General features: G+C 34.3%; 1 pseudogene; it reads left to right on the plus strand.

The window, feature by feature from the left end:
- The first annotated feature begins 7546 nt into the window (after positions 1–7546).
- LOC113758421 lies at positions 7547–8466 on the plus strand (annotated as a pseudogene).
- Positions 8467–12771: the final 4305 nt, after the last annotated feature.

A 12771-nucleotide genomic window follows, 5' to 3' on the forward strand; every position in this document is an offset into this window, starting at 1 on the left:
TCCCTCTAATTACCTTTATAAGAATAGGAAATTTCCATCGTCACAATCGAATGATGCTACGTTGTAACATTACGTTAAACAGCTTTTCAGTGACTGTTTGTTAAAGAGGATTACTAACTTGGGAATCCTGCAATAGGATATATATTCAATATTGATGGTCTTATGTGATAGAATAATTAGCCCAAAATTAGAGCCTTAAGTTTTCTTGTTAAGGTAAACATATTTAATAGTTTGAGTTTTTTTTTTTTACGATACAATGCAAGTACAGTATGTTATGGTACGGTTGTGTCTCAACCAGAAATAAATAAATAAATAAAAATCTAGCCACTTTATTTCTTCAGCTCTATCTTTGAAAGCAATATTTATTAAGTTTACAAGCCAAACTGGAAGCATCAGCCTAATAGCTAGTCTTGTTTATGGATATCAAAAGCAAGGTTAACCCAATGCATCATGAGTTTTACAGTCTATATAACAATCAAAAAGTAGGCTGATAAATCATAAAAGTAGCAGTAATACAGAAGATGATTAAAGATTGGGGAATTTCTTCATCCTAAGGTGAAAAATTTTTGTGTATTCCCTCAATCAAGTATAACAAAAGCAAAACATAGCCCTTCATTGATCCGAACTGCCCACAGTTGCACAACTTTGCCGGCTTCAAGCCTATTGTTGGGCACAATATCTTTCCAGGCTCCTTTTATGACATATGAGACACTAGTTTTGCCTCGTTGCTTCGGCATCTTCCACCTTGAAAAAGGCACTTCTTTCACTGTACCCGACGGCTCGATTATATCTACCATGATACGATTGTAGTAACGTTTCCCATCTAGTTTAGAACCAAGGAACGCTTCTTGCTCAGCACTGAGAAAGCTTTTATTCATCTTCTTTTCAGGAATGGAGAATCGATTTTGATGTTTGTTAATATCACTTGTTGTGAGAGCCTTTTGTATCACCAAAATCGCCTTGTCTTTTTCATCAAATACTCCACCTTTTTCTCTGGCTCTCTCGCAAATTTGTTCCTTGACTTCCTCTGGCAATCCTGGTTCAGGATATGAACGCTCATCAAAAACAGGGCTCCTGCTCTTAACACTCTTCTTATGAAAACTCACCTTTTGTTTCTCGTTTATTTTTCCAGTGAAAAAACCATCACCATCCTCCCTCTTCTCTTGAATTTTGATGCCTTTTTCACCTTGATAAAGTTCATCACCATCAGCTTCTTCACCGCTGCTTTCAACAGGTAGCTTCCAGGAACCTGCTCTTATTGAAACCTCACTCTCGTTACAAACAACTTCCTCGATCTTCTCATTCCTGTTATTCAATCCCTCATTAAAACCCTCCTTCAAGCTTCTTTCCCTTATCAAAATCCCATTACCAGAACCCTCCTCCTTACGTTTCTTGATGCTTTTTTGGCCTTCGTAAAATTCATCATCGGCGGATTCTTCATCCCTATTCTCCAGGGTTTTCACCACGAATCTTTTTCTTTTTGAAACCCCATTACGAGTACGCTCATACTCGATGGTTTTCTCCACTACTTTCTTATTAACTTTCACCTCACCATCATAAACCACTGGTTTCTTCAACAATCTCTCTCTCCTCCAATTCTCATCAGGATGGGGCGGCTGGCCATCGTCAAAATCAGTACCATTGTTCAACTTCTCCTTGGGATATTCCTCAAAACGCCCCTCTGGAGTATTCCTTATGACACAGCAGACCTCTCTGGGGGTTCTCTTACGCTTGCATATATATCTGATGTAGTCTGGGCGCTGCTCCATCTCGGGCACTAGAGAATCTTGATGAAGCTTATCAGCGGCTGCTTTCTTTCTCTCTTCTTCATCTAGTTTGATTTTTTCTTCTGTTGCAAGTTTTGCTAAGAAATCAATCAACGACATTGTTCGTGGTTGATCAAGATTGATCAAACAATGTAGAAACTTGAGTATAATCTTCTGAATTTTGATGTTGGAAAAACAACGCATACTAATTCTCCTAGTCAGTTGTTATACGTTGTTATAATTGTACTGGGATTGGAAGACACTGGTTTTAGAAACTCTAGTATTGTTATAGGATAGGAATTCCTAGCTTCTAAAAGTTGTCGGATTCTTATAAAAGATAGCTTTAAGGCATTAAAAAAAAAAAGAAAATTCGTTTTGCCAGTTTACCAATAATATTAGCTTTTCTTTTTTAAAAAATTGTATTGCCGGTTTACCAAAATTTTTAATTTTTTTACAAATAATTAGTTTAATGTCAGAAATTTCTAACAAGAAGCTTTTACGAATTTTTGTCTTCTTAAATGTTTGAAATTGGCAATTGAATTGATTTCAAAATTTCTTCAATTTATTTTTTTGACATACAACAACAAAGAAAAAAAAAATTCTATTGGAGTAACGGATAAGCGAGAACAATTTTATTTACTAAAACTTTCTTTAAAAAAAAAAGTTCTTAATTATCTGCTACAAAGGAATTAGAGGGCAGGGAAATCGCTTATTAGACTTCGAAATTTATGTCCAAAATTTTAAAAATATCACTTAACTACAAGAAAATTTCCCTATTATGGCATACTTGTTAGGGCACTATTCAGTAAATGCCTCAAATAAACACTTATTAAGGCATTAGGTAGTTTCTGTCATATTAGCACCTATTAATTAAATAAAAAAAAAACAATGTATAAGGGACAAACCTTGTAAGAAAAATTGAAAATAAAAAAATATAAAGAAAATATTTGTAAAGGCATTTTAGAGATGTGCCTCAACAACTATTAGGAGGAAAAACAATTATTTCATGAAAAAACAAAAAAAAATGCTTAAAATTGGCGTCTAAAAGAAGCGGCAAAATTGTCCCAAATCCCAAATTTTGCAAGATACCTTAACGATTCATTGACCCATCTTTCTCCCTCACTCTCCCTCTCGGCCCTATACCAATCTATCCCAAATTCTAATCTAACACTTTTATTTTTCATTTACCCATCTCTTTCCCTGACTCTCTCTCTCTCTCGGTACTCTAGCCTCAAATTGTTTCTCTCTGTCCTTTGTTCTCCCAATCTCTTTTCTCAGAATTTTCCTAAAACTCATTGCCGGCTCTCACTAGCTCTCATCCTCCCAATCTCTTTTCTTTTGATTTCTCAAATTTATGTTGATTATGGTGGATCCTAACTCAATATCAAGAAGTTGCTTCGAATTCTGTTGATTGCATGTTGGTCGATTGAAGGATTTTAGGACAATCATCACTCACTCTATTGTGCTTGAAATTAGAGGTATGTTTATATACTCATTAATTCCTATTAATTAGATGTATATTCCTCCATTTTGAATGTCGACTTTATCAAATTCAAAGGAACAAGGAGCAAAAGAGGCTTGATTTTTGTTGGGCATTTTGCTGCAATCATTATTTGCTTGTACCCCTTTACCATTTTGATCATCAAAATTCCATAGCCACCCCGATAAACCATCCATGAGAATATTGGCGTTCGACCATGAATCCGCTTCTTGATATAGCACTGGCAATTGTGGATTTTCCATTACTAGATGTAGCGGTACCGCTGGAATTTCTTGCTGGGTTTGTATTTGGGGAGAGAAAAGGGATTATGGGCAATCGAATATGTTAATAAGTTAGTTAATTAACATAATAACATTTATATGGTTGAGTCAGACTGTAGAGAAAAATGATGCAGCAACAAATGACAATACCACCAAATCTTTAAGGTGTTCTTTACCGAAAGAAATTATAAAAGAAAAAGAAAACCAAGTCTTTGAGGTGTGTAGGCTTCTGAACAACGAACAGCTTTATCTAATTTTCCTTTCTTGTCTTTTCTTCTTTTTTTTTTTTCATAGAACAGCTTTGATTCCGAACGGTGCACGAATTTTATTGTTTTGGCTTCATGTAGTTTAGTCATTAGTGAACTTCTTTGAGAAAATACAGCGGCAATCTTTGTTTTTGGTACAATATATATAGTGGCAATCATTGGTATGGATCTTATATTCCTTGTCTGGGAATCTTATGTCCCGCAAAGTTAACAATATGTGTTAGTTCAGAATAATATATAATCTAGAATAGTATCTTATTTACATGATTAATGTTGGTTATGGTTTCAGCTACTCCTCTTAATCTCACTTCAAGTGAGTTAATTATTCTTGATTAGGTATATAGTTTTACTCAAATGGGAGCCTTTCAATCTTTTCTTGCAATGTTTCAAGGAATGGGCTTTTAGGTTCAGAGCAGAGCTCATGTTGATAGAGGCAAGTTGCTCTATGTGATGAAATCAGAGAGAATTTGAGATGAAAATGAGGATTATTGTGGGCTTATATAGGGATTCAAAGTGTTGAAAGTTTGGTGCTCTGATATGTGTTTTCTTATCTTTTTTTCCTTTTTTTTTAAAAAAAATACATGATATAATTTAAACAAATAAAACATTTTGAAACTAGCGTCCAAATACATAAGATATAATTTATAAACTTTATATTCCAATGTAAGTTCTTAAGACTGGGTGAATAATTATCTAAGACCAGAATTTGTTTGTCCCAGAACATGTAGTCTAAGTTTCAACAAAATAATGCTCTACTATAAACTTATCCCTTTTCATAATTGGTTCTTTTTCATGAGCCTCCATATAACAAGCCCTGTCAATTAGGGAGTCATTATTGTTTAAAAAAATCAATATCTATTTGACTATCTGTCCAGATTGGACTTTCTTTCATCAGTCCTTGTTTTCTGTTTCTCCCAGGTTCAATAATTTGCATTTACTATATTATACTGAAGTTGCATTTGGTGCCCTTAGCAGTGACGACAAAAGTGAGAGTTAACACATCATCTTTCAATCATCAAAAGTCAAAACAAGTCCGGTTCAATTTGCTACGAATAATAGTAATAACCAATTACTAATTCGGAAACATCCAGCTCCCTCCATGGCTTCCTCCACCTCTAACTCTATATATATATATATAGCTGCTTGGGATCTTCTTTCTCCCAATCATTTCTAGCAGTAGCAGTTGCAACTTCAGAGTGAATTTACTCAAGGTAGTTGCTTTCACTTTATTGTGGACAGGTTTATATTTGCTGGTAAGTATTTGACGGAGGAAAAGTGTTACTTTGGTATTCTTGAGCAGGTACATTACTTTATTGGTCTGGTTTTATACCATGTTATAATTTTGGAACAATTTGCATCTTATGTTAGCTAGTAATGTTGTTTAAAAATTTATTTAGTTCTTCTTAATTGCTGAAGTTTCATTTTTACATTAAATGTGCTGAATTTTAGTTGTAGATTATAACTTTATTAAATTGACTAAATGTTACATGAATTGAGTTTGTTGTTCAGGCATGGCTAGGACTAAGAAAGGAAGAAATTCCAGCACCAATCGACTTATTGATGAACCAATTGATGAGCATATGGAAAATCAGTCTATAAGAGTGGAAGAGCTTCATAACACAGGTATTAAGAGTATTTGATATTTTTAAATATATTATTTAGAGCAAAAAATGGTCATAACTTATTGAATCAATCAAGAATCACTTCAACATCATCTAATCATATGTCAACCTCAAGTTCCAGTCTTAGACCTCTTAAAGTAAGTTTTTAATACATTTGTTCAGCGCAATGGCAGTCCTCTTTGCTTGATAATGATCTGATATTTAGGCATGTTTTGCTATTACAATTTGAACGTGATGAGCATTTGATTAGGCCTTATGTGCCTTTGCAGACAATTATTGATTCAATTGGTACTCCTATAGCTTGGCCAACAAAACTAGTATGTTTTTCCTTTTCTAGCTTACAAATTATGTTAACTATTAATATCTCATATGTTTGTCTCATTCGATAATTACGATAGATTTTAATACATAATATACTTATGCTATAGGTAAAAATTTGCGAAGATTGATGTGCTGAAATTCAAAAGTGGACAAGGTGTTGCAGCATATGGATACTTATCCATTTATATGGAAGTGCTCTAACTGTAAAAGGACAAAGTGTTGCTGCATATATTACAAGAAGTTGGTCTACTAGCGGTTTAGTTGATTTTAATTTATCTGGTGCTATTTAGGTGAATGTTAAATCAAATATTATGTTTTTTTTGCAAGGATGAAAGTTTAATTGGTTGGTTGAAAAACTAGTAGTAGTTATGAGTACTTTAATTGTAATCATTGATTATGGTGATAATTTGAAAGTGATTTTTCAATCAAATATTGTTGGTTTTGGTCATTGAATGTGAGATGTCCAACATGAATGTATGATTATATTGATATAATAGGGATGTTATATTCACAGCAATACCGTGGTTGGGCATAAAAGAAAAAAAAAATACAGTCTATTGAGGCACTTGTAAGTGTCGTGATAAGGGTTTTTCGTAGTAGAAATTATCTTGTTACGCAGCAGGTTTTTGAGGCATTTTTAAGCGTCAACTTAAAGTTAAGATGGCATTATTTTGTGCCTCTAAAAAGTTGAGATTTTGAAAGTTGAATCCCAATTAAGGCATTTATTTGTGTAAGCATTATAACCTTGTTTTGGCACTTCTAAATGTCTCAATTGTTTTCTATGTCGTGGCACTTAATTGTGCCTTAAAAAGCTTTTGTGACATAGGTTTTACATGGCACACTAAGTATGTGCCTTAATAAATTAAGTGCCTCAACAAAGTGTGACTTGTGACATTTTGATGCGCCTCTATAAGCGGTTTTTCTTGTAGTTACTTCCTCTATAAATGATCCTGTAAACCTTTTAGCCCATTACGTGGCAACTGCGGCCCATTACTTGCTTCCCTTTTTTTCATTTCCAATCACTAAAATTCAGGGTTCGCCCTAGGGGTGACAATTTTCGACACGACCTGAAAACACGACACGAACCTAACACGAAATTAATGGGTTTGGGTTGAGGTTTCAGGAATTCGGGTCAGAATCGGGTTGGACCCGATGAACCCGAAAAGAAAACAGGTCGATTTCGGGTCAACCCGTGGTGACCCGATATGACCCGTTTACGAATTAAAAATAATTTAATAAACATAAAAATAATTTTATCTAACTAAACTAAGTTATTCTTTTTTTCAAAGGCATTAATTACTTAATCCTAAATGAATTTATTTAATTTGTGTGAAGTTGAAATTATTATATTTGGACAAATAATATATTATATTATTTTTTACTTTTATACTGTTTTAATTTATTTTATATTTTGTTTGGGATAAAACACTTTTACGGTGTTTAATTTATTTTAGATTTGGTTTGGAATTATTTATTTAAATTTTTATTACTTGATTATGTAATTAGTTTTGTGAGAAATTGATTTTATTAGAAATTACAGTGATAAATTAATAAATTAAAATTAAGTTTCGGGTCATTTCGGATCGACCCGCCAACCCGTCAACCTGAAATTTTCGGGTTCGGGTCAGCATACCTGACCCGTCACGGGTTGGCGGGTCGGGTTCGGGTCAACAGATTTTCTAACGGGTTGATCCGAACCCGACCCGCCAACCTGATTTGGACCCGAATTGCCACCCCTAGTTCGCCCCCATCTGCAAGTGTCAGATGAGCAAAGATTTGGTTTATCTTTGCATGATCTTGAAATCAAAAGATGGAAAAGTATGAAAAAATCAAGAAAGTTGGGCGTGGTGAGGTGCTTGGAAAGCGTCTGATAAGCACACTGGTGAGGTGCTTGCAATTAAAAAGATCAAGAAGTATCGTTCAGAAGAGCTTGATCTGAGAGAAATCAACTTAGAAAAATGGACCACCGAATATTGTGAAGCTGAAGGGCGTTATTACAGAGCATGACACACTCTACTGTGTGTTTGAATACCTGGAATGTACTCTATACCAACTGATGCAGCAGACAAGAACGCCGATACCAGAAGAACGAGTTAAAAGATGGAGCTTCCGACTTCTGCAAGGCCTCCGCTCAGGCGCATCAGCAGGGATTCTTTCACCGCGACCTTAAGCCAGACAATTTGCTGATGTCAAAGGATGCTGACTTAAAGATTGCAGATTTTGGTCAAGCCTGTGAAATTGACTGGCAACCTCCATATACAGACTATGTCATGACTCGCTGGTATCGAGCTCCTGAGATTCTGCTTCGATCAAAAGAATGTGGTACTGCTGTGGATCTCTGGGCAGTGGGTGTAATAATGGCTGAACTGTTTATACTTCGTCCTCTGTTTCCAGGTTCCAGTGAGGCAGACGGAATCAATAAAATATGCAGTGTTTTAGGTAGCCCAACAGAGAATAACTGGTCTGAAGGTCTTAAACTTGCCACTGATGTTAAATAGCAGTTTCCACGGGTTGCTGGTATCTCTTTTTCCACCTTGATACCTGCTGCTATTAAGGACGCAATAGATCTAATCACATCACTTTGCTCATGGGATCCAAGTAAAAGGCCTACTGCCTTAAAAGGCACTTAACCATCCTTTCTTCCAGAGTTGTCTTTGTACTCCACCCTACTTCCACAGCACAGGTGCTGCTGCGAGAAAGCTAAGACAGCTTTCTAAGACAGCCAGATAGGCTGTTAAAGTGTCAACTTCTACAAGGTGCCTTTTGTTATGTGTCCTCCCATTCTTTGCGCTCATCTCTCCTCGTCTTAATTTCTCATGATCATCCTCCTTGTGTTGCTCATTTCAAGAGCCAACTAATATTGGATCTGTCCAGAGCAAATACTATCCGGGTGACAGAGTTCCCTTCATCTTGAAGATTTTTCTCCCGACTATCTCAACTGCAAGAAGCTGGAGACAGAACTATTGCAAATTATTCAACTTGAAGTTTGTAAACATTGAAACTTGAAATTTTTGGGATGACACCATGATACCACAGATAGGTCATTCTTTGTAAATTCTGAAGTGTAGCATCCAATGTATGCCTGAGGGACCATAACTTTTCACCACTTTTTATCATTACATTTGCTATTACAGAGTTTCAATTCCAGCACCGCTTAATGCTATATTAATTGGTTATGCATGCAGGGTTGCACGGCCTACTTCTATTTTTTAAAAAACATTTCTTTTATGGATTCATAACAGGAAGGAGAAACATATTGTATCATTACAATTTAAACGTAATTATTAACTAATTTATAACTTCTTTCAAAGGCTGATCAGAAATTAATGTAACAGCTTGTCAAAATAACCAGTGTTGTATATAGGAGAGACACAACTAAAAGGAATCCCATTAAAGTTGCAAGTCAATGAAAATAATAGAAATACTATGACCAGAACAAGAGCCAAAAAACAACAATGCCGACACTAAAAAAATCTTACACTCACAGTGTACACCGATGAGTGGAACTGGAATAAAAGCTAAAAGGTTTACTAACTAAATATCCCATTCCTGATATTGTAGAAGTATGAACTTGTGAGAAGTAGCATTTGTACTTGTCTTTTCTAGTCCGAATTAATGCCATCAATTGGAGGTTTTTGACACAACACATGAGAAGAAACATCACTATAATTAAAAAAAGGTCACCTGACTCCGCCCAACGGAAAACAATTGGAAGAATAGTTTTCTACCATAAATAATAAGTGGGTAATTGACATGTTATGATCATTGATGAAGACCCATGAGTATGCCTGCACTTGCTAAGTTGGTGAAAATTGCTGATAAGTCTTGAAAATGTGAATTTGTATGAATTTGATAGTTAGATTCATGCAGTGACATTTTGACATTCTCTTCGATGCGTTTACATCTCAATTGACCATTTTATCTTATCCCTTATGCAAAGCCCCGTTACAACTTTATAAAAGTCCCTTGGATTCTTATATTGAATTCACTATTAGTGGTGGGTTTGTGATATATAAGCAAACCTATGAGAATGTCACTCCATGATGTTGATTTGAGAATTGTATTTGACCCCGTACACTTTGGGGTGATACGTGCGTATGTTAAGCCCCTTGTGAGGATTGTTGAATTTAGTGCATTCGGATTTTAATGAAGTTATTGGAAAGGTAGGATGTTTATGCTGGTATGATTTGTTGTAAAATACTTACTTTCTTGATTGTACTTTTGAATTAGGATATGCTTAAGAACAAGTATAGTTTAGGTGTGGGGAAAATTGAAAGGGTCCATTTTGTTAATAAATTTGTGAATATTTTTTCCTTGATTTTTGACAAAATATGGTATTGATTTGTAAATTCTACTCATATTTGGTAAATGGTGATATCTTTTGTAATACCACGTGTTTATTGGTTAGGGTTGGCTTTTCTAGTTTTTAATAGAATCGAAAAGTTAAATCATACGCTTGTACCTAGAATTATTTTTTGATTAGAAAAATAGTTAATGGTCGTACCTTAACTATTAATAAAGTAAAGAAAAGTTAGCTGTCAGAACTTGTTGATAGCTATAACCAATTTATTAATGAGTAATTGAATTATTCTTACATCAATGATCAATTGTGTGAATCGTATCTGAAAAGTTGCATCTTTAACTAGAGTCGTGTCTATTTATTTATTTATTTAATTCTTGCTTATTTCTGTGAATTGTTTTATTGATTAGTTATTTGGTTATTTTTAAATTTTTTAAAAATCACCCCATAATTCTCACTCTTAAAAAAAAAAAAAGCAAATTTCTCCCCAACCCTTATGGAAATGACCCTACTCACTACTATATATACATTTAAATTTTCTTGAATAGTACTTTTATTATTGTATAAATTCGACACTTGTTATGCTAACTCCGTAACATCAGATTCTTTGGTTGGTTTCAACATTTTGACCATGGTCTTAATTTCATCCCTCAATCCGCTAATGACACTAGAAACAAAATAAGATTCAGTGAGGTAAAAATAACTTGGGGAATTTATTTTTGGAACACTGAGTTATGCCAGTGTCCAGTTGGGTTTTGGTATGTGGTGGTGGTGCGGGTAGGATAGGGGTCTTTTCCAGTTGAGCTGATTCATCCCTTTCTAGATTTTTCTCTTGGGCCATCAATTGAATCAAAGCATTGAGTTTTTGATCAACTCCTGAAATCATTGCTTTCTTATCCTTAGTATTGATCTCCATTTCTCCTCCTAGTTGTTATTGAATTTCCCGTTGATTCTGTTGAAGAGAACTAATGGAATTTAGTGCATCCTGCAGCCGAACTTCCTATTTCCTCCTTTGATCTTTCAAATTCTGTTGAAGCTATGTGTACAATCCAAGGTTCGTCCAGACTTTTACCAATTGTCAGGAGTTCGAGTGAGATTTCCTGATAGAAGCTCTAGTAAGGAGCTATGTTTCCAAGAAGAAGAAGAACGTCGAGATGAACTAGCTAGCAGGAGAGGAAGACGAGAGAGAGTAGAGATAGAAGAAGAATCAATTCAGTTACAATTTCCTTAATTGCCTTTTCCTTTACAATTCTTCCCTATATAGAAATGAAGCATTCAATCACTTTTTAATTATTCTGTAACACACTGACTTGCTGATCTCATCATTTCTAACAACCTTTAACTAACTCATAAAGCTACTCCAATTTACATAATTTGCATATTAGTCCTTGAATCCTGACATTATGTTCGTTGAAATTAGGAGCATGATTCAAACTCAAGTCGATTAAAAATACTCAATTTACTTGATCTCAATCTGAATGCAGCCTGATAAATTTTCGTCTAAGTTTGTTTTGATAAATGGATTGAAACACTTGATTCAACTAGACTAGTTTAAGCTACCGTCAATGCTGAGCGATTGACAAGCGAGATCAATTTGAGAAAAATGAACCGTATGATTGAGTTGAAAATTGTCATGTTTTTGCATGGACACAATACAAAAATAGTAATTTGGCCCAAGTAATTCCAAGTTTTTTGCATGCATATCCATGATTATTTGTCTCTTCATATTGATGCCGAAAATTCTATATCTTTTATCTGATTAGAAGAATTGATTTTATTATATGTCTTCTCTTTGCACCCTAAAAATATGATTTTTTTTCCCCTTCAAGAAAAAAATATAGCGATATATTTATTTCGCGAATAATTTATTACAATCTATTAAAATTAATGAGTTTATCAATGTAACAATTAAATTAAAAGTAAGCAAAGTTACCACATGTAAATAAAAAAATATTTACATCAAATGTGCGATTGCAATCAATTACTCAACTTGTGCTCCACTGCGTATAACTTCATAATTCAACCTCAGCAAATAAGGAGGAGAGATTCATGATACTCATAAAAAGAATCAATTTTATTTTGCAAAGGCCAGTTTATGCATAACCATAGCACAAAAATAATAGCTAACACACTTTCCTCTTTCACCAAAAGTAAAAGTACAATATTGCCGACGATAAGAGGTTTTCAAAAAATTTATCCAATTCCATCACAGTATGCAGTGCAAAAGTAAAATTTCCCAATGACAATATAGAGAAATCTATTAGACAAACACAAACAACATCAAACAAAGGGAAAAAGCAAGATTGTAGTTTAGCATATTCACAATGATATTATTTGAAAAAGTTAAAATTAACTATCTTCTGTAAAAAAAAATGTAAAAAAAGATGGAAAAAACTAAAAAGTAACAACATAATCACTCAAACTTCACACAAAATCCAATTGGACAATTGATAAGTGAATTTTACCTCCCCTAACTCCTTTACTTACAATGCATGCCTCTTGTGTGTTTTAATTGAGTGACTAAATGTCAAATTCATCCCAAATTGGGTGATTAAATGTCAATTGTGCTAAACTGGTTAAAAAATTAAAACTTTCGAAATGTGTTTTCTCTCAAACAATAGGGACCAAATTGGCCCAACCTCTAATCAACTGCGATGAAAAGTGCATTTTTCCCTTTGAATACAGGGGTTCAAGTGTGTTCCACCATTAAGTTACACATATTTGTGTAGTTACAG

Source organism: Coffea eugenioides, unplaced genomic scaffold, assembly GCF_003713205.1.
Source record: "Coffea eugenioides isolate CCC68of unplaced genomic scaffold, Ceug_1.0 ScVebR1_49;HRSCAF=266, whole genome shotgun sequence".
In the NCBI taxonomy this organism is placed as follows: Eukaryota; Viridiplantae; Streptophyta; class Magnoliopsida; order Gentianales; family Rubiaceae; genus Coffea; species Coffea eugenioides.